This window comes from Dasypus novemcinctus, chromosome 5 (genome assembly GCF_030445035.2).
Source record: "Dasypus novemcinctus isolate mDasNov1 chromosome 5, mDasNov1.1.hap2, whole genome shotgun sequence".
Classification (NCBI taxonomy): Eukaryota; Metazoa; Chordata; class Mammalia; order Cingulata; family Dasypodidae; genus Dasypus; species Dasypus novemcinctus.
Window position 1 is genome coordinate 85,971,550 of NC_080677.1, and position 22,927 is coordinate 85,994,476.

The window sequence follows — 22,927 nt, forward strand, 5'->3', positions numbered from 1 at the left end:
CAAGTCAAGGGTGGCTATGGAGTCTGCTAACAGTCACCAGGTATCCCAGATCTGCAGAAACACCCTGCTCCTACAGTTTGCTGATTAACCCACTGATGCCCAAAGACACTCCACCCTGATTAACTCATTCACCCCCTCACTCCTCACCCCCCTCCTCCACAACCGCATAAACTGCTTCTACAGCTTAACCCTTGGAGCATCAGAAACCCCATTTGGTGTTGCTCTGCATGCATGCTGCTTTTGCTCAATAAAACTTCCTTCTTACTTTACAGAAAGTCTTCCAGTTATTTCTTTTGTCAACTCCTCTCAAATTCTATCTTCACAAGGGCCCTCTGAGATGAGTACTTAACATACAAGAAAACTGAACTGCAAAGAGACAGAGTAATTTGCTCAAACAACAATAAAGATTTGAAGTGAAGGATCTAGAAACCCAAGCCTGCCTGATTCTGAATCTGGCCTTCTGCTTCCAAATAAAACATCCATTTCACTAAAGGTTTTGTTGGTAGATATAAAAAGGGGAATACAAGAATGCACACATGAATTTTCACAGGTTGATAATTCAATGAAATCCAAATAAGTATTTGCTTGAGGAATCTCAAGCATCTGAAAATGGTATATCCTTGCCTTCTAGAGTTCACAATGAAAGGGGGAGTACATCACATATATTAACCCCAGAGCTAACATTCCTCCTATGAGCTCACAAGCTTTTGCTTTAAAAATCACTGACTTTCCAAGCTGGAAGATACCTCTGGCCTGCAGCTACCACAGGATGGCAGTGACTGTTGATGGCATACTCTGGGTCTCTCATAAGGCCACTGAGTCAGACCAAGTATTTTTGAGAGTATTTTCTTGACTCCCAATAATCATAGGACATCTGCTTTAATGTCTTTAAAAAATATTTGAACCTTTCAAAGTGAAAGATAGATTTCTTGGAATTAGAAAAATAAAACATTTTATTTGTCCAATGAAAGACAATGTTTAAGATCAATTTAAATTCTGTCTGACAAGGTTTGAATATTAACAAAGATTGAAATGTCTCTCAGCTGCCATCTGCTAACTAGGATTATTCTGTCAAAGGTATGTGCATGGTCCTTCTCTTAGGATACTGGAACAATTTTTCAGAAAGATAAATTATTACATGAAAAGATAACACCAGAAAGGGGGTTAAATGTTGCCTACTATTGCCAGATTTTCTCTAGGTTCTTGGCTAACCTACAAAAAATGAATTTTAAGGGTAAGCCAGTTTAGTTAGGTCAGTAATTTTTTTAAGGAATGAAGAGAAGAGAAATGGGAGAAAATAACAGATTACAGGTCCCAGGTGAAAGGAAAGGGGCTGAAAAGAGAGATAGAGGGCCAATTTACAGACTATAATTCCTGTTAGAGAAAAAACAGGCGCTCACTGGGGAACTGAGACTGATTGCAGGCAGGAAGTTTATTGAGAAGCTCTCCCACCCGAGGGGGTCTGAAGAACAGACTTCAGCCTCCCCACCAGCACGTAGGGGCCTGAAGAGAGACTTCAGCCCACCCTAGGAGGGTGGGGGGTGTGACTTTATACAGTACATCAATAGGGGGGAAACCAAGTACATATCAATAGGTGAGGAAACCAAGTACAGCCTCAGGTCAAATGGCCAGGGAGAATTGGGCTAGTAGGTCTTGGAATGTGGGAGGGGTGGATGGTGCCTGGGGCAAAGGCCTTTATTGGTCCTTATCTGCTCCACTTTGTTTATTCTTGGGAGGGGATGGGCTGCCTCCTAGTCCCACATAGGCAGCTAGCTCAGTGGACCAAAAGGGAGTCATAGCTTTAAGACCTGTTGATTGTTGCCAACCTGCCCCATTGCAGATGACAAGTTCCTAGGTTTACTTGCCTGTTGTTCCAGGCAGCCGGGAAGAAGGCAAGAGCAATTTGGCCTTTGGCGCTTGCCTTTCAGACCATTAATTATTCAGCCCCTTTGCTAATGTAGGGGGAAGAAAGCTGGTTGTTAGCAGTTTTGATTGATTACCCCGCCCCTCAATCCTCTGGGAGGGCCTGATTGTAAAGCCCCTGGAGAATATCTGAGATTTCTTTACTTTAGAGGAAATCCAGCCATCTCGTGGGGGATTCATGGCCACGTAGGGTTAATGGCAGTGGTTTTTCTGCCAGGTTCCAAATCCATCTATTGAATCCTAATTACCCTGCCTCACTACCTATCAACTGAAAATTAGTTTAATATAAGATACTTGTTTCTACCTCCAGTGTGCATTCTTGGAAATTCATTATGCACATAAGTTATTAACTCCTGGACAGAAAAGTCGCTGAAATGCTGAGCACTGGGCTACAACATCATATAGAACATCTCATTCCAGCATAACAACAAGCCTACAAGCTTAGTATTATTGATCACTGCTCTGTAAATGAGGAATTCAAGTTGTAAGTTATGAAAATTGCCCCACTTCTCGTAGAGATTTGATTAGCAGCCAGGATGTTTGACAGCATATCAGTGGTAGAGGGCAGTCCTAGCACAGCCTGCAGCTTTCCCTGGGGCCCACAAAGACTCAGGACCAGGTATGCCGCCTGGGGGATAAAACACAATCCACCAGTAGATAAAAGGATTGCAGGACCATTCTTTCCTCTATTGTCCTGCGCATATGTAAATATTCACCGGAGACAGTCTGACTCTGGTAGGCCTGTTTTAGGACATCCAGCACCCACCTAAATATATCTGTCCATGTCCCTCCACTATGACAGTACACAAATGCTAGACAAAGGTACTGTACAAAGAAAATCTCTCTGCCTTGACCACGGACTGAGACCTGCTAGCTGTGGGAAACCCACACCCACTAGTGAAGGTGACCTCATTCCTTCTGTTCGTTGTGAGCTTGAAAAGTCTTTCCTTCAGCACCTCTGTGAGTCGTGCTTTTACTAGTGACCCTGACAGCTGTATTGGAGTGGGTTGACATCTCTTTAGGTGTCTGTCCTTCTGAATGACAAAATACACACTCTCAAAAGTACCACGCTGGTATATGTTACACATTTAGTAGAGATAATCATGTGCTAAGCAATGGCTTCTGAGGGCTATTGGCTAGTCTTAAGGTAACTTTATGGAAGCAATGTAAAAATAAGGACTAAAAATCAGTGCTATTGGTAGAGCCTCAACTGACTAAATTACTTTTACCAAAGTTTTGGATCCATTTACTTCTGTCAACTGGGAAAGACTTTTTACGTAACTTACTACTAAACTATAAGCAATATGAGGGTGGAACCCATTTAATATAATAATAACATATACCAGTAATTCAATATTTAATAGCTACCAAGTGCTGTTCGAAGTGATTTTTATGTGTAAAAGCATTTAATCCTCACAACAACCCTATAAGGCTTTAAATTAACAAGTAATTAAGTTTAAGAATTATTTAATAATTGTGATTATTATTCCTATTTGGTAGATGAGGAAACTGAGGCACTGAATAAGTAAAGAATTGCTAAGAGATCTGGAAAGTGGTAGGGCTGGGATGAGACACAGATGGCCTGGCTCCAGCACCTACGGGCTCATCTCCACCCTCTCTTGTCCCCTTGTCTCATTTACTGCTGAATCCAGTAGGCTTTCACTCAGTCTTTGTTGAACGGACACCTAATAGCTGTTTTTATTAGAAGAATGACAAAATCAGTAACATATATCCAGGGAATGGGGTTGAAATCCTGTCATTTAGGAACAGAGGAGGAAATTGATGATGAATGAAGCTTGCAAACAGAATGTTTAGGCAGGGGGTGTTGCAGAAGAAGTCCAGGTCCGGCCAAAAACCCCAAGTGCACTCGGAGAGATGGAGGAACTCAGGTTTTATTACACACATGGATCCAGAGGAGAGTTTGGTCTCCAAATTCTGGGCCCCAAGCTGTGGTTTTCAGGGGCTTATATACGGGGGCGGGGGGGGGGGGAGAAGCAAGAGGGAGTATAGAAGCAAATTTTGCTGTTAGTTGAGAGAAATGGACACAGGCTGAGGCAAGGCTGCTATCTTAGATTAACCTGCTGACTCACACAAGCAAGTTCGTACAGGGGCACACCCTGCAGCCCTCAGCATACACACATACCTAAGAGCAAGGGCTGCAGTATCAGAAAGCAGCTCGTTTCAGCATTGCACAATGGGGAAGAAGGACGGGGAAAGGGGTTCCTTCTAGAAAGGGGAAGGAGATTCCTTCAACAAGGGGAGTGACTGCAATTCAAGAAGAAATAGTATTTCCTTAAATATGGTTATTTCCAACACACAGGCTTGCCAGACCTGGTGCTACAAAGGAGAAATGAGAGTCTCCATGAGAAGGTGGATTTATTGTGAGAACACATTAAGGAACTGGGGGAATCTTCCCCAAACCAGTTCAAATTAAGAAGGGAATCTAGGGCTTTTACATGGGGAATAAAGGTTGAGGATCAAGTCTGATGACTGAAAGATGCTTTCCTGTTGTGTCAGTGATGACTGGGATTTCTTTGACGGGATCTCCTATATTATGTCCTATATGCAAAACTCCTGTTTGATGTCCTGGCTCACAGTCTTTTATACTAGGGAAGTTACAGATTTCCTGTACCTTAATGTGCTCCTGGCACCATTCTGTGTTTTGGCTGAGATGTTATCTTACTCTAGACATTACCCGGAATAGTGATGTGGGCTATGGGAGGAAGGCTCTTTGTCTCTTCAGAGATAACCTAAGCTGTTTGACTTGTGGGTGTGGAACGGTAAGAGGCTGCAGTCCTGCCCTTAGGGACAATGGCAACGGCTCCAGTCCCAGGAAACAGTTTAACAATGCTATAAAGGGCTATAAACTTTAAGTATTTAGGGGAAATGCAAAAACCAAATATGCTAAAAGCTTATCTAGAATATCTGGAGTCCATGCTAAAAGCTTACCTAAGATGTGGAAGATATATATGCTAATTGAAGCCTATTGAGAACTGAAACAAAGGGACTATTTGGCCTTTCCTCTCTGTATAAAAGACATTTGAAAATTTTGCTCTGGGCTCGGGATTCAAACAGAAAGCTCCCGAGTCTGGCTGGCCATCAATAAACCATTTTTCCTTCTCAAAATCATTCCTGAGTCCTGGCCTCTCTATACTCAAATAATTGAACTTCTCTCAAATTCTACAACATTTTTGGCGACTCCGCCGGGACAGCAAACGAAGGCCAGAGACGGTAGCATTTTGCTGCCCCTTCCAAATCCCTGAGGAAGCCGGGAGGACTCGGGTGAACCCCAAATCTGGGAGCCCCTGGATTAAATTTAATCCAGGAAAGATGTGGGCTCCACCAGAATCTTCCCGACAAAAATCGAGGGCAATGGAAGGTCTGAAGAGAAAGATTCTGGGAACAAAAAAGAACTCCAAACATGGAAGAAGGTAAGACTCCCCGGGTGAGCACAGTCTGGAAGTCCCTAGCTTTAATTGCTAGGAAGGGGAGGCTGATCACCTCCCGAGAGAATCCTAGTAGCCCCAGAAGGTTGGGGGGAAGCCGTTCTCTCTAGGCTTGGGAAAAGGAGAAAAACGGGGAAAAGCCCTGGTGTTTTGGGTTTGTCTAACTGCATGTTAGAATCTGGTACTGGTCTTATATCCACTAAAGGAGTGGAGTCTCGATTTTAATAGGAAGGGCTGTTTATAGGTTCGAGTCCTAATGTCCTGGAGAAAAACCGGGAAAAAGCCCTGGTGTTTTGGGTTTGTCTAACTGCATGTTAGAATCTGGTACTAGTCTTATATCCACTAAAGGAGTGGAGGCTTGATTTTAATAGGAAGGGGTGTTTATAGGTTCAAGTCCTAATGTCCTGGAAATTGGTCTGGATTAAAAACAAACAAACAAACAAACAAACTTGATTACAGAAAAATGGATCGGCTTTTCTAGTGGAGCTTGGTCTGGGTGTAAAGTTAAACAGTGGAAAAGTCTAGCTGAAATCTTTTGTTATGGTGCTAATTTGTGAATGAATTCGCTTTATACCAAATGTTAAGTGTTCTGAGGTTTGTGATGGCTGTGGGGGCAGCCATGGTGAAAATAAATATATAAACTTGTGGGTCAGATTAGTGACCTTTGTGCTTCTGTCTGTGTCAGCTCAATGCTAGTGTTGGAGTTGTGTCCTTATGTAGAATTACAGCTGAGCTGGAGCCCTCCCTTGCCATTGGCATGTGGGTGAAATGATTCTGGGGCAAAAGCTGAGGAGTCTGGATGTTTGCGGAGTCTAGATGTTTGTGCATGCTGCATGCTCTGCTGTCTTGTCTCTGGTCTGGCCCTTTGCCGGGGCTTGGAGGCCATCTGTGTCTGCACCACGCACCCAAGTTTGTTGGGGATGTCCCAGTCAGGGTGGCTGGGTCCCCGGGAGAGTTGCCAAATTTGAGTAGGTTCTGTCTGCCCATTTTGGCTGAAAGCTGGAAAGGGGGGAGTGGCTTGCCCCTTTCCAGTGAGTCCACCCTTCTATTCATAAGCTGCATTCCTGTTTGTTGTGCACCCGACTGCCTGGTTCTTAGAAGGTATTGTAGTAACTTTAAGTAAGAGAATGTGTTCTGTGAAGGTAAAATTTGTCTTAAAGGTATAAATAATTATAAAGGTTTTACAAACCATTGTTTAAATTAAGGTATTTAAATGGCAAATTGCAGAAAGTCATTATTAAACAAAAACTGAATTGACAATAAAAATAATAAAAGGTAATTTTGTAACAAATTTATTTGGCAGCCAGCCTCCCCTGCCAACTTGCTTCCAAAGAAACTGTTTCTGGTATTACATGCTAAGTATTTAAAGTGAAGAAAAGTTCATTATTTTAACAAGCTTTTTAGTATTAATGGCAATTATATGTTGTAAGAAGTTTGCCTGGTAACTTAGTATGTGGGATATATGGAATGTGTTTTTATTGTTAAGGAAACAGAAGATGACTTTGTCGTTAAAATTATTTATAAATGCATTTATATTATAAAACAGTGGAAAGGTAATAACTGAAATTATAGCTGGGTGAATTTAGCCTGAAATTATTATTTAAGTGTGAACTCTAAACTTTACCTTTCCTTAGTTTATGGTTACTTCAAGGCTAACCTCACCCCTTGCCTTTGCCTATGGTTATTTCATAATAGCTTCTGCCCCTGTAGGCCAGAGAAGAGCTGGGACATCACTGTCTCCTGTCCTGGTATTAGTAACCCTTTCTCTCATGAATTCAAGTGTAAACTAAATAAATTGCTGCCTGATGGAATAAGGTAAAATGACCACTGGAATTTTATTATCTCCAAAATCAAAAGAGGGGTGGAGGGGGAGAAGTCTCCTGCCTGGACGTTCAGTGTCCCTAAGAGTGGCAATTCATGAGAGAAACATCTGTCTCCCTGAGTCTTCAAATAGCCTCAGTAAATATATAAGATTAATCTTGTTGTTTATCCAAAATTCTGCTAATTTCAAAGTAAAATATAAAGTTCTAAAACAAAATGGTGCTAAAGCATTGAGAACATTTTGGTTATTATAATCCATTAAGTAAGAAGGAAAATTCTTGTGGTAAACTGCATGGTCGTAGTGCAAATTAAGGAAAGTTTCAGGAGTCTTTGAAATGTTTGCAGTCACACTTGTTTTGTAAAGATTAGAAGTTTAAAGTAATTAAAGTTATGTTTTTGTCTCAAACTATTTATATCTGCCTATTTGCTCAAATTGTTGAGGTTAAATATGCAGTTATATAAGTAATATGTATTTCTGGACCCCTAATTAATTAAGCTAAACAGTATATAAAATAATGCAAATTATAAGTAATATCAATGAGTTGTGTTTGTGTCTAACTCTTTGTGTCTGCCCATTTAAAAAAAAATGCTCAGTGTATGTCTTCATACATTAGGATAATATCAAATTAACAAATAAAAATTCTTAAAAGAGCTCTATTCAAATTGTTAAAAATTAAATATGCAGTTATATTTGTAAATATTCTTAAAGCCCAAATTAAACTAAGCAGGATGAAAAAGTCATAGAAATCTGATTATAGAAACAATTGGGAAAGGGCCTCCTCTTTGCAAGAGCTTTAAAGGCAAGACTAGGTGTGGCAGATTAAACCTATCTACTAGGCTAGGGAATTAAGAATCTGTTTGCCCTGTAATTTCCCAGTTTAAACCTTTTGTCAGCCATAAAATAAAATAAAAAAAACAAAGATTAGGTTAATTTTCAGGTAAGGAAAAAATTGTTGATTGGTGTAACCTGGCGGCCTGCTGCCTCAGTCTCCCACTCCCGGGTTGGACAGCAGTGGAGGAGACCAGTTTAGGGCAGTCCTATGGGCAGTGGAAGGATGCCCAAGAAGGACTAAGTCGATGCCATTTCAGCACTAAATTCTATTCCTTATTTGACAAAGGCGAGCAGGTAAAAAATAAAATGGTTGGAATGTGATAGAGGAAGCAGTTAAATCACAAACTTTTGCATGGGAAATTTAGATCTCAGATAAGCTGTAACTTCTGAAGTATCCAATCTATGGAAAAACAGAGGAAGAGCTTGCATGCTAGGCTTAGGGGTATAAATTGTGTCATTTTTTTTTTGTTCGGGGCACCAGCCATATCTGGCTCTGCGCCCCTTCTTGCAAGATTGAGAATAAATTATTTTCTTCTCCACAATCTGGTGAGCCTTATTTTCTTCCAGAAGATTTCTTTCCAACGAAATAAAGGTAATTAGTGGCTCTATTAACAAATTTCAGTAAGTAAAGGAAAGTCCATAAAAACTATAGAGAGATCTTTCCTGGGTTACGATTAAAAAAAAAAAATTAAATAATTGTGTAATGTGTTTTAAAACCTGGTAGTCAGTATGCTTTTAAATTATTAATTTTCATAACTTAAACAAAGAAAAGAAGTTTTTAGCTTCCTATAAGGTAAAAAGAGAACATTCCTTGCATAAACTATTATGGTTTCAATTTTATTTAACTTGAATGTAATCTCCCATAGTTAATTTATAAACTAAATTAACATTATATGTACAAAATCTTTACAGTAATGAATATTGTAAGTTCACATTGGTGAAATTAGGCTAAAGGAAAAAGATTGTAGATATGCTCTCTTAAATAAAGAGTAAATTTCTTTCATTGGTAATTGTAATTTAGTAAGTTTATTTAAACATGAGGTGGCTAGTCAATGGGGTTATAGTCAATTATAAAGAGTTTGTAAAACATCTTCCAAACTGAAAATGTTTAAATAGTTCTAGTTGTAGAAGTCATTGTTAACTAAAAAACTTAGATTGGTATTGGTAGCAGAAATAACTTCGTGATAATAAAACCTGTCTGAAGACCACTGCAAAGTACACATTTAAGTAAATGGTAATAAAAAGTTGTCTTGATTCTATTGGAAATATTCTGTTTTCATTTTAACAATGAAAAATAATATTTTTCCTCTATTACTAAAGTAAAGTACCTACTGTTATCTTCATAGTAAAATTGTATAAGTAAACAGTCATTTGATGTATGTGTTGCATTAAGTTGTTTAAAATATATATAAAAACAAGGAATAAACTTTAACATTGTCAAACTCTTGTGCATTCAAACCAGGCCTTGAATACATTACAGGTGGCCTCTCCATGTGAGTTATTGGCTAGGCTGGTCACTGGCCCCTCAATTAAAATATGTGCTATATCAGTCTCTGGTTCTGCTCCTGAAGTTGATGGAAACTATATTGCAGTTTCAAGCTCCTGCAGCAGCCAATAATGACTCGGTACAGCCAAGTGTACAATGGATATTGCCTCCAGACTGGCACTGTTCCATGGTGCCAGAGAGCACTATGCACCAGGCTAGTAGAATACTGGAAAATCTCTCTAAGATGAAGGATGCTGCAACTTGCTCACTGCATTGAAGAACATGCTAAGTGGAGCCATGATACCAGGATACTGTAAGTGAAACTTAAACACAATTGGCATTATGGCCTGCTCTCATGGAGAGATAACATGTAAGATATTACAAACCTGAAACTCAAAACTAATAATTGCAACTCTGAGTCCTTATGCATTAAGTAATACATTAGTTAATATTAAGTGCTGTACTTTTATCCTGTACTAAATATATGCCTAATAATTGTAATGTTATCTTTTCTATTTTGGATCAAGTACAGAAGTATATTAGACATGTTAAATTCCTGGTAAAATCATTTTCTAAACAGTTAATAACATGTCTATAGAATTAGGTGGCAGTCTCAGCCAGTCTCAGTCAACTTCTATATTCTACTATACTCTGCTGTGTAGCAAAGGTGAGGCTTGCTTGCTGATGTTGAGTCACCTATTGAACAAGTCAAAATTGCTAGAAATTGTACAATTAAAACCAAGATGTGAAAAAAAACCTTTATTCTGTAGTTCTAATCACTCCACAGGTGAAAACCAAGAGAATTTCCAATTTAGTGTTCTAATCCTGAGTGAAGCCAGTTGCCCAAGGAGTGCCAGTTGACCAGGAGCATCTGACAGAGCGAATGAGTGCCAATCATTGAACAGCTTGGAATGTGTCTTCAGACAAAGCTAAGTGTCTGTTGCAATTTTTCTCTAAAAATAAATCACTTAAAAAAAAAAAAGAATATATACGCTGTTCCCAGTGCCATCTTTATAGGTACCTAACCTTGTCTACCTCTGTAATCCAATGTCCTCTTTTAAAAACGGGTATTCCAAATTTTTAATTAAGTTTGTTTCTTTCAAAGTGAACATCTTATTAACCACATGAAAACTTCATCCAACTTCATACAGAATGCCAGATCCATCTTCCTCCAGTTAAAATAAATTAATAAGAGTTTTACACCTTATTAGGCAATGACTACAGCCCATGGCCAGCAGGAAGCAGTTACAGAAAAGAGATCGTCTCCCTTCAGCACCCCTTTTAAATTAAAGGTGTAAACTCTTTAAGAGTAAAATAAAAGTAATAGATGGATCTGGAACCTGACTGGAAATCCACGTGAGTGCCAGTGGCAGCAGAATAACTGCAGGAGGCCCCTGCCCAAGATTCTGCTGTCCAGAATGAAAAGTTCTAAACTTCTAAAAACAGTCCTGGATGCTGTACTAAAGACTGATAAATAATCAACCAAAACAACAAACAGCCACCCACCTCATAGCTCCAACAATAATTATGCCAAAGCTTAGCAAGTTAAACTTTGGCAAAAGGGGGGAATGATGTGGGCTATGGGTGGAAGGCTCTTTGTCTCTTCAGAGATAACCTAAGCTGTTTGACTTGTGGGTGTGGAACGGTAAGAGGCTGCAGTCCTGCCCTTAGGGACAATGGCAATGGCTCCAGTCCCAGGAAACAGTTTAACAATGCAAGGGCTATAAACTTTAAGTATTTAGGGGAAATGCAAAAACCAAATATGCTAAAAGCTTATCTAGAATATCTGGAGTCCGTGCTAAAAGCTTACCTAAGATGTAGAAGATATATATGCTAATTGAAGCCTATTGAGAACTGAAACAAAGGGACCATTTGACCTTTCCTCTCTGTATAAAAGACGTTTGAAAATCTTGTTCTGGGCTCATGACTCAAACAGAAAGCTCCTGAGTCTGGCCGGCCGTCAATAAACCATTTTTCCTTCTCAAAATCATTCCTGAATCCTGGCCTCTCTATACTCAAATAATTGAACTTCTCTCAAATTCTACAACAATGGAACTGGGAAGGTCTGTCTACTGTCCTAGGAACCAAGTACAAAGAGTAAACTACTAAGATTAGGTTAATAGAAAACTAGTTTACCTCTGGATGGTAGTAGTAAATTAACAAATGAAAATTCTTAAAAGAGCTCTATTCAAATTGATAAAAATTAAATGGGTGCTTGCTTATAATGATGTGGGCTGTGGTGGGAGACTCTTTGTCTCTTCGGAGGTAACCTTAACCTAAGCTGTCTGTCCTGACTTGTAGGTGTGGGATGGTGAGAGGCTGCAGCCCTGCCCTTGGTAACTATGGCAACGACTCCAGTCCCAGGAAACAGTTTATCAATGCAAACCAAATGTGCTAAAAGCTTATCTAGAATGTATGAAGTCCATGCTAAAAGCTTACCTAGGATGTGGAAGATATATGCTAATTCAAGCCTATTGAGAACTGAAACAAAAGGACCATTTGGCCTTTCCTCTCTGTATAAAAGGAACTCAAAAATCTTGTTCGGGGCTCAGGCTTGAAACAGAAAGCTCCTGAGTCTGGCTGACTGTCAATAAACCATTTTTCCTTCTCAAAATCATTCCTGAGTCCTGGCCTTTCTATACGCAAATAATTGAACCTCTCTCAACTTCTACAACAGTATAAGTAAATGAGTACTCCTGAAGCTCAAGTTGGAGAAGTCAAATAGGATAAAGTGACACATAAAATCTGAATAAAGAAACTCTTTAAAGGAAAAAAAAAAGAAAAAGAAAACCAGTTTGACTAGATGTGGGGAAGTTATTTGAATCTTTCAGAGCTGCTTTTAAAAAAAGAAAAAAAATTATTATTATTTTTTAAATAAGCACATTTTCCAGCTATCAATAACATTACTGCATTTTAGTGTTATTTCCTGTAAGACTGACCAACCAGTATCACCACTGGCATTTTATTATTTTTAAGTGGCCAGAATTTGTTTTTGCAAAAATGAAAGTATCCATATACTTAAAGCATTTCAGTGTAATGCTTTATAAATGTATAAACAGTGTCTGACATCTCTCTGACCTGCCCTGGTTCCTTTGGAGTTAAGTGCCCTGTTCCCAGGGACCTCAGAGCTGCAGGCTCCGGCACCTTCCTGCCCAGCTCAGCCTCTGGGCAGTTTCTCTACTACTCCCACTGGTGGCTTTGAGACTCAGCAGTTTAAATTTTTCTTTATAACCCCTGTTCGAGGGGACTCTACTTCAGGGAGCCTGTCAGACCCAGGCCTAGGCTTGTGTTTATTTGTTTGCAGGGGAGGCAGAGTAATCCAGGGACAATAGAGGATAGGAGTTGTAGCAATAGAGAGATGAGCTGGGAGAGTTGATGGTGAAAGTGCCACGGATGGGGCAGGTGGGAGCCAGAGAAGGGGGAAAGCTTAGAGAGAGAGCAAATAAGATTAAATGAAGCAGCTGACCTATGAAAAAGATGCTGGAATTATACTATTTGATATTTTAACATAGCATGTTCTACAGGAAAAAAATAGCATGCTATACAGGAATTTTTTAGGAGACTTGCAACTCTTGAACCATACACATGAAACACATCTTCACATCCTAGGAGAGGACATAGATTTTATCTTCTGTTACTTAGAGAGCAGAAAAGAGATTAATGCTTAGAAATTGCCAGGAGAGAAATTTTAGATAAGTAAGGAAAGTTTACAAATAGCCCTGATCTGAAAATTAATGGGCTACCCTGTATGACAGTGAATTTCCCACAACTTGAGGCATTTAATAAAAAATTAGGTAACTCCTTGTCAGGAATGCTATCTGATAACACAGTAGGGGGAGATTCAATTTGATGATAGATAAAGGCCTCCTAAACTGCTTAAATCAAATGTCCAAAATTCTTTCACCCAATCCCAATCACTTCAAAGACAACATCCCTGAAAAGCCTCACAGCAAGAGAATTTTAAGTTGAAGAACTAAAGACTGTGACAGGATAAATAATATTAGAAAAACAAGGTCATGGAAAGGGAATCTTAAAATATACATATGTATTTTTTAGGGGATACCAGGGATTGAACTTGGGACCTCATACATGGGAAGTAGGTGCTCAACCACTGAGCTACACCCCTCCCCAAAATAGTTTAACGTTTGCTAAAATTAAGACAATAAAGACTCCCCCACCCACACTAAATACAGAAACTGAGTAACTTTAGCATAATAGTAATTTGACCTAAGACATGATTTCATACCATTCTTTGATTAGGATCATTCTTTCATTTATTATCAAAGAAGTGCTTGAAATCAGTTCTGCTTTGTCACTGAAACTGTGCCTTTGAGAGATATTTTCCTTCACCCTACCCCTCCTCCAGTCTTTTCTTCTGTTCAGAAGGTATTGGCCATTCTAAATTTATAAATTGGAGTTAACATCTCTCTCCGAAGTTCAACTCTGCCACAGGCTCACAAAATAACTTGGGCACTTCAGATAACAGCTTGTTTGTGATTTCTTATCTAACACATCTGTTCTAGCACTAAATGGGAGTGTTGTTCAAATTCCTGAACAAGGCTGTGCTCTGGAGGATTCTAGAATGCTCACAACTCTTGCAGCGTGACTCCACCAGGTTCTTTTGCAGAATTTAGTCTCCTATTCTCTCACTGCCTCAGGAAGGCAGTTGTGAAACCCAGGTTCCACCCCTCAGCCACCTCCTCTCTCTGAAGTCTGCTGCAATAAACCTCTGCTGCTGCTTAGCCACGTGATCCATCTCCATTTTCCTCTCCCAAATCCCAGTACCCTCCTTTCTAATTATCTCCCATGATGGGCAGTCAGTATTTGTCCAGTCTCTGAATGAGATTCTCCAGATTGCTGAACAAAGTATAGGAAAGTATATTTGGCTATACTAGAAATTTTGCTTTAGGGATAGTCATGGTCACCAAGAAATTAATGTACATGCTTTTCCAAAGAGACACAATTCAATTATGTTCTTTATTGTGTTAAAAAAAAAAAAAAAAGACAATGGCGAATTATAATTATCTCTTTTGAACAGGACAGTCACTTGTCTTTTAAGGAAAAAAAAATCCCAAAACTTTGGTGTGTGTATTAGGACAATCCAGAGAAACAGAATCAACTCCTACTCCTGAGGGCAGGCTGCAAGCTAGGAATTCTGATAAAATTGTTGCTGAGGCCCTTACTCATGATTCCCCAGGGAGAACAGGCTGGCTGGAAATGTTGACAAGAACCAAGGTTGAAGTTGAGTCCGAATTCCTCCTCAGACCTCTAAAATCCTCGGTTCTGGCTTTTAAGACTTCCCACATTGCTGTTAGCAATCTCCCTTGTTGCTTGTAGATGCAATTAACTGATTATAGACTCAAATCCCATCTCAAAATACCCTCCCATTAACAAATACACTAGTGTTTGCTTGACCAAACCACTGGACAACATAACCTAGCCAAGTTGACACATGAAATTAACCATCACAGTGTGAATTCAATATCAAAAAATGGAAAACAGGGAAACGGACTTTGGCCCAGTGGTTAGGGTGTCCGTCTACCATATGGGAGGTCCGCGGTTCAAACCCCGGGCCTCCTTGACCCGTGTGGAGCTGGCCATGCGCAGCGCTGATGCATGCAAGGAGTGCCGTGCCATGCAAGGGTGTCCCCCGCGTGGGGGAGCCCCACGCTCAAGGAGTGCGCCAGTGAGGAAAGCTGCCCAGCGTGAAAAGAAAGAGCAGCCTGCCCAGGAATGGCGCCGCCCATACTTCCCGTGCCGCTGACGACAACAGAAGCGGAAAAAGAAACAAGACACAGCAAATAGACACCAAGAACAGACAACCAGGGGAGGGGGGGAATTAAATAAATAAATAAATCTTTAAAAAAAAAAAAAAGGAAAACAGTTATGTTTCTAAGATGATTAAGAATAAATGACCCAAGAAGAAAAATATCCAACAAAAGCCATATACAAATTTAAAAGTTATATTTAACAGGGGTGAAGGAATGGGACAGGGACAAACCTTTTTAGGAAAACCGATCTTTCTATTCAGCTTCATGTTAAACTACAATCAGAAATTACATAATAGTACTCAATAAATAAACTTTTCAATGTTTTAAATGTGTCATTTTTGTAGGTGGGGATATGCAAACATCCCAGGGGGAAGAACAGTGAAAGAGACAGACACATGGAACAAAAGGAGACCTGCAAGCTGGGTAGTGGGATGCTACGGGGTGCCAGAAAATGAAGGAGTGAGGAAGGAGCACTGAGAAAGTGGACAAGCCAGCTAAGAAGGGCAAGACAGGCATGTCATGAAAGAAAGGATGGAATGGGAAACAAGAAGATCAACATCTTCTCCCCTCCATAGTGACAAGAAATTAAAAAAAGAAGAAGAAAAAAAGATTACCCGCTGTCACCAGTAATTCTCTTATGCAGACTCACAAGTAGCAACTCATTCACCAATTTGGTATCACAAGACTGTTTACTTGTAATTGAATTGGAATGCCTGTACATGCAGCATTTCTTCCCCAGTTCTCCACAAGCCTAACCATGGCTGCAAGTCTTAAAACCTAAGCGCAATCTCAGAGAGAGTATTGGATTTCTCCCAGAAGGGAGGACTGAGGTTAAAATAGATCTCATCATGATGGCAAATGGCAGACACCCCCAACTCTGATAACCTCCTCTTCTCCAGGCTTTTGCTTGTATAAATCAGCCCCCAATTCCCCACCCTTCCTGTGGTCTGCCAGGATAAACACCCTCTAATTTCTGTTTTAGGAAACCTTTGCTTCCAGGGCTCTTGCTCTGCTGAAGCAATGCAGCCTCAGTCTTTCCTTCTGATTCCTGTCCCCAGTCTGCCTCCTGGGAGGACACCCCCACCAGATACACTATGAAAACAAGGCCCTGATCTGTCCTCCAACTAGAACGATCTCCTATAACTCTTCTCCCTTCTAGACCCCTTTTCATCCTGCCTCGAGTCCAGCCTCCCCAGAGCCTCACAAGGGCACAGTAGCCACCACCGCAGCCATCAGGCCCTGGGTCTGCAGCCACAGGCAGCGGCGCCTTCCAGAATGAAACCCTGGCAATTACTCAGTCTGCTCCTTCCCTTCAGAGTCCTGTGTTTTTCTGCCTCTGAATGGAGTCTCCTCTGTAAAATTTTTACATCTTGTCTTAGCTCCAAAACTCTTTTCAGATAAGCAGAAAATTAAATTTATTAATTTTAACATAGGGGGTAAGAAGGCCTAACAGCATTTCATGCTCCGTTAAGAAGGCATAACACAGAAAACAGTTCTGAGACAGGCTGGAAAGGTCTTGGCTCAGGAAGTGCAGCGTCCAATCCCTTCTCTTACCCCTTGGGTCTGATGTGTTTTAGAAGTCAAAAATATTTATTAGGTTGGTTTTAGATTGCTAATATGGAGCTTATGAATTTATTACAGGATGCGCCTGTGCACCCCCCGGGGAAACTAGGTGGCACTCTAGAGACAAGCCCATTAACATTCTGCCATGAAACATACAAATACACCAAGTAGAGAAACAGAGCCTCTAAATGGCCTTTCATCAGTTCAGGCCAGGTTTTACCCCCCACATGACTTCAGGTCAGCAGAGTTTATGATGCCAAATGGGTAAAAATAAAAAGAAAGCATGTAATCTATCAACAAATAAACCTCACTTTTCAGGACTTTTTGGATTCCATAATTGTGAATAGGGGTTGAGGACCTGAGGGGACTATTCAGAAAGGCAGGAGAAAGCCTATTGAGAGAGAAAGAGAAAGTGAGGCAGGCAGAGACAAACCTGCAAGGGTATTCGTTGAGTGAAAGATGAGTGAATAGACGATTGAATGAATGACCATCGTCTGTGTAAGGAGGAAAATTGCAGTAAGGAAGAGCTCAGGGAGACGCAGTGGTGCCCTTGCATCCTCGCTGAGATAGGGATGTAAGTAATGCAGGGAGGACACGGGTGAAGAGACACAGGGGAAGAGAGAGCAGCCCACAGGGCGCACTAGTGTTTGAGTCTCTAGAAGGTGGAGGCGGCAGAGGCCTTAAACCCTGGATCAAGAGCAGACAACTGGAGTCAAAAGGAAGCTGACCCAGGAGCTTTCCCATCTCATCAATAACTGGAGCAAGGAAAAGGATATTTTTAAAATAGTCATCTCAGTGATAGGAGAAATTTTCAGGTTCCGTACTTCATCTGTTAACTTAGGCTGCCTTATATGCAAGTAAATTCCATCTACTCATCTGTAAAAAGAATCTCTCTCACTCTTGGGTTGTTCATATTCATCTTTATTAACTCTATCTTCAGTGCATACAAGGTGTTCTGGGTCAGCGACAGATTCCTTATTGCCTCATGGTAAGTAATAAATGCACAGGGGAAGCAGAGATTGAGGGGTGAAGAATTTTCTTGTTTGCTTATTTGTTTGTTTTTGGTTTATTATTATTATTGTCAAAGTAATGAAATGCTCTAATAATGATTGAAGTGATAAATGCATAACTATGTGATTATACCAAATACCATTGTTTGTACACTTTGGATTAATTGTATGCTTTATTAATTTGTATCAATAAAATTGATTTGTTAAATTTAAAAAAAACTGCATCGGTCCCTTTGCCCTAGCCCAAGCCTACAGAGTGATGGGATAAGAGCAGGTCAATTAGACTAGTGAGTAGCTGGATACTCCACAGGAGAGGAACAAGGAAAAATAACTGTTCTCTGCTTGTAAGTGGGAAGAATTCTTGGGAAGCTAGGGCTTTTTACAGGAACACCAAGAAATCCAGGGAAGTTACATTTCCTCACATTTACTTACATGGTTTTAATGAGGATAAATGAGAATTACAGAAGACATTAACACAAGTCTGGTGCATTTTAATCTATATAATAGCCTAATTAATCTTGCAGTAAGAGTGAGTTGAACAAACACTTTCTGTCCTGTATTACAGGTATTCCCATGAGTGCCAGGATCATGATGTAATATTCCTTGAGGCGACCTTGAAAAGTTAGAAGGTACCCTGACCTAGATGTTACACTACACTTCTTTAGTAAATTATGTACAAGTTTAATGAAATGAAATTGGTTAAAGGTACCCTATATCCGCCTTAACATGTTGAAGCCACCATTAAAGCATTTCATTTGCAAGATTAAGTGAGTCACAGGGCGGGTCCTGAAGACCTGAGTATGGTTAATTCAACTATAAAGTAAGAAATGAAATCATTTCACACAAGATAAATCTCAATATTATATCTGAATATAATTTCAGGGGGACCGGATATAGATGGTTGAGTGTCTCCTCCCATGTACAAAGTCGTGTATAAGGGTTCAATCCTAAAAATAAATAAATAAATAAATTTTCAGTTTTGTTTTTAAGAATTAGATCTAAGTAACATGCAATTGTAAGAAAACGATAGACTGGCAGAAAAGACAAAACACTTTTACATAAATGTACCTACTAATCATTGCATATTTATCACATAGCAAGCTATTTAACTGAATCTAATGAAAATGTCGGAAGTGTTAATTATTTTGCCGTCACACTATTTTACATATTTCCAGTGGTTTATGATGAATATATAGTACTGTACAGAAAATTCCATTATTAACTTTGTTAGGGTCATTAAAAATAAAAAGTTTCTTCCTTTGAGAGATTTGGGAAATGCTGCTCTGCATAGAATGTAAGCTAGAAGAGAAGCTTCTAAAAGTGGATTGATATCAGTCCACTTTTCCTCTTATTCATCCAAATATCTGCCAGATGGAATGGTGATAGAAGATGCCGTGGACTGAGTCAGGCAATGAGGCCCAGTCCTGGCTCTGCTTCAATTGTCCTGTGACCTTGGGCCTCAGTTTCTCTAACACTAGACCATGCCACTTACATTGGCCAGCCTGCTACAAGTTTATCCAGAGGAAAATTAAGAAGGATTATATCTCATTTAGATTCCAATTGCTGGTGAAGAGTTGGTTCTCAATACATATTTGCTTAGCCAATGAAAAAGGAAAGGGGGAAGAAAGGAGGAAAGACAGAAAAGGAGGAAGGGAGGAACGAGGCTGTACCTGTTTGAGAAGAGGCCCTATGAGAATATAGGAAACTTTAAAGTTGTTCTAACTTCTATATCTCTCACGCTAAGATTTATCTAGATCAATCAGCCTGCAGTCTATTTCTTTAAATAAAGTTTTATTGGAACATAGTCATACCCATTCATTTGTGTATCGTCTATGGCTGTTTTTGTGTTACAACTAGAACTGAGTAGCTGCAAAAGAAACCAATGGCCTGCAAAACCTGAACTATTTACTACCTGGCCCTTTACAGAAAAGTTGGCCAACTGCTGATCTATTTCACATAGTTCTGATCTGCCCTACTGAATGTGTTTCAAGTATTATTTACAACAGAAGACCCCACCACTAACTTGAATACAGAGTTTTTGGAGTATGAAGTACATTCCCCAAAAGGCGGCTGAATATGGGGACTTTTGAAGCTATTAATAATATTTAAAATCCCTGTTCTTAGTAATTATGAATATATTGAGACTTTGAAAGAAGACAGGATGCTGACTACAGAGCAAGATTGTCATAACCATTGCTTTCAAACCATTAATGCTGACCTAGAACACGTTTTTCTAAAAAGGTAGGGTAATCATACGTCTGGGTTTTAATTTCAGCCTACTTCCCCAGGAAAATTAGAGTGCCCTTTCTAGCAATCAAATGATCCAGGTTTGGAGAATCTTTTAAATGGTCATGCTTTTATATAGTTGATCCCAAATTTATTGTACTTGCTCTTGTCAAACCAAACTTTTCCTTCCTTTCTTTGTCATCTTTGGAGTTTGTCACTAGTTCTTAGAGTATTTGATACATCTTTTTTGCTTTTAATCATGGCTATTGTTTTATATTTCTGAAGTGGCTCTGCTAAAAAGACCATGGCTTTGAAAATTTGACTCTGTCTTTGAGAAAGTTAACTCACAAAGACCTACATCCATTTGCTCTCCATGTGCGGCTTTCTCTCTAAAGAGATAAAAATGGAATTCTCTTGAAAACAGTTTGACTTCCATACTCAACTATTTCTTCATCAGTTCCTACAAGAGCATTGACCCTTATGGCATCACTGGAAAATCAGTTATGACTGTGTCTAAGAAATAACCTCATAGTATGGATTGAAGCCATATCTGAGTCAGTGATAAAAGTCGCCCCTTAAAATGAAGGCTTTAGCCATAGTTAGACAACTGACCTCATCTTTGCCAGTCCCCATGGGAAAGTATTTGAAACCAATAGGCATGCGTATTAGTCTGCTCCATGAAAACTATTTAAAAAGGAAATTACAGAGTGGATGTGGCTCAAGAAGTTGAGTGCCCACCTCCCACATGGGAAGTCCCAAGTTCAGTTCCTGGTGCCGCCTAAAGACAAACAACAAGCATACAATTAGCAGACAATGAGCAAAAACAATGAGCAAGACAGTGAGCAGACAAGCAAAATCAAAATGAGCAGGAATAGATGTGGCTCATGCAGTGTGAGCCCGCCTCCCACATGGGAAGTCCCAGGTTTGGTTCTTGGTGCCTCCTAAAGAAATAAAACAGACAACAAGCAAATGAGCAAAACACAACAAGCAGACAATGAGCAAAAGCAACAAGCAAAAACAATGAGAAAATAAATGAGGGCACCATCATGAGGGGGAGGGCAGGGAAAGGAAGTTACTGTCTATAGATATAGAGCTTGATCTGGAGCCAATTTCACAACTTATATAGGCTGGCAAGTTCTTGGTCTAAACAGTTATAAGAATCTAAGTAGCCATAAAAATTTTCTCTTGCCCCTAGAAAATATGTTTGTGCTGTATAGTATAAGAACCACTAGCTATGTGATTATTTAAATTTTAATTAACTACAATTAAATACAATTAGAAATTTAGTTCCTCATTTTCACCAACTACATTTTAAGTGCTCACTGACCATGTGAGGCTATGGACTGTAGTACGGGACAGCACAGCTATTGAACATTTCCACCATTACAAAGATTTCTATTGGTAAGCACTAGATAGATGAAAGGAAAGAAAAAGATGATTAGAATATTTCAGTTAATCAATCTATAGCAACACATCGTGTTTATTCTAATCAGCAAATGTTAAATTGCAAAGTAGAATTACTGAATCATTGATGTGTTTGAATTCAATTTATTCATTAAGCAGCAATTATATGATAGGCTGTGTGCTGATTTCTATGAAGCATTAAATAAAGAAAAATGATGCAGATCAGGGTAGCTGACGTGAAGAAGTGGCTCTGGACAAGCCATGTTTGTGTCAGTGGCATGAGTACGAACACTTTAGAATAAAGAGAACGGTTCAAGCACATACAGGATATCAGGGAGAAACGAACCATATCCAATCAGCCAGCAATGCTAGGAAATATCTCAGAAGAGCAAAATATCCATTATTCATTCATACATTCCCAAACAACCCTGTGACAAGGGCAGAGTAAATCTTCTCTCAGTTGTACAGGATGCAGTTAGTGTCTTGTCCAAGATTACCTAAAGATAACCAATCAGTAAGTTGTGGTGCCAGGACTGGAGCAAGGCCCCTGGTTTGGTCTTTTTTCTGCTATATTGCAATCTTATAGCCGAAAAAATTTCAGATAGAGAACCAGGGAAAGAATTATAAATGGCAAGAGAAAAACAATAGCTTTGTAGGTGATTTTTTTTTAATTAAAGAGAGAACATTTTAGTAAGGCTATAACTTGAAGAGTGAATTTTCTTTTATCCTACAATTTCCCATTAAATCTAAAGGATTGAGGAAAAATACCATATCTGAAAGTTTTCACGATTCTTCTACAGGTAATGCAGTTATGAAAATGAGGTAGGTTTATGAACCAGAGCTGTGTATATTCCAAAATAAGTAACTGAATGACTTACACTGTACTGATTCCAGTTCTTACCTAGAAAAAGGGACATATTTGGAAGCATCACCATTTGGAGACCCTGACCTGCTCAGCATATGGCCACATTGCCCTTCTAATCATAAAGGGAAACCAAGGTTTAGCATCACTATGTACATTTTCATGAGTCTTTTGATGGCATCTCCTTTTAAAGACTTCCCTTAGTCTGACAGAGAATGTGAGACTAAAACACACTTTGTAAGTACATATTTGTGGTAATAATTTCTTTTGAAGGGCATTAGGCTATTTCTTTCCTAAAGGTTAAAGTAATTTTAAAGCATAAATATTTGAGTGCCAATTACAGAAGCAGAATAATAGTTCCTTATCCCCAATATCTAGCGATGTACTGCAAACCCAAAATTATTTTCTTCACCATAAAAGACTCAGTTGGCCTTCCAGTCAGTGAACAACCTGTAGTAGTAGTTCCATAGTAGTAGGTCTGGTTTATAGTGTCAGGGTGTCTTTTTTTACAGCTCTATCTTTTCCCTTCAGGTTGAGAAAGTTCCTCACTTGTATGTAAAGCAGACAGAAAGCAGTGGGCTTA

General features: G+C 39.5%; 1 long non-coding RNA gene across 1 annotated transcript in view; it reads left to right on the forward strand.

Moving 5' to 3' along the window:
* The first annotated feature begins 4,946 nt into the window (after positions 1–4,946).
* Positions 4,947–22,927, forward strand: part of LOC105744456 (uncharacterized) — a 55,926-nt gene continuing 37,945 nt past the window's right edge. Inside the window, exon 1 of the long non-coding RNA XR_001117526.4 lies at positions 4,947–5,354. This is a non-coding gene — a long non-coding RNA (uncharacterized lncRNA). The remainder of the gene's footprint in view (positions 5,355–22,927) is intronic.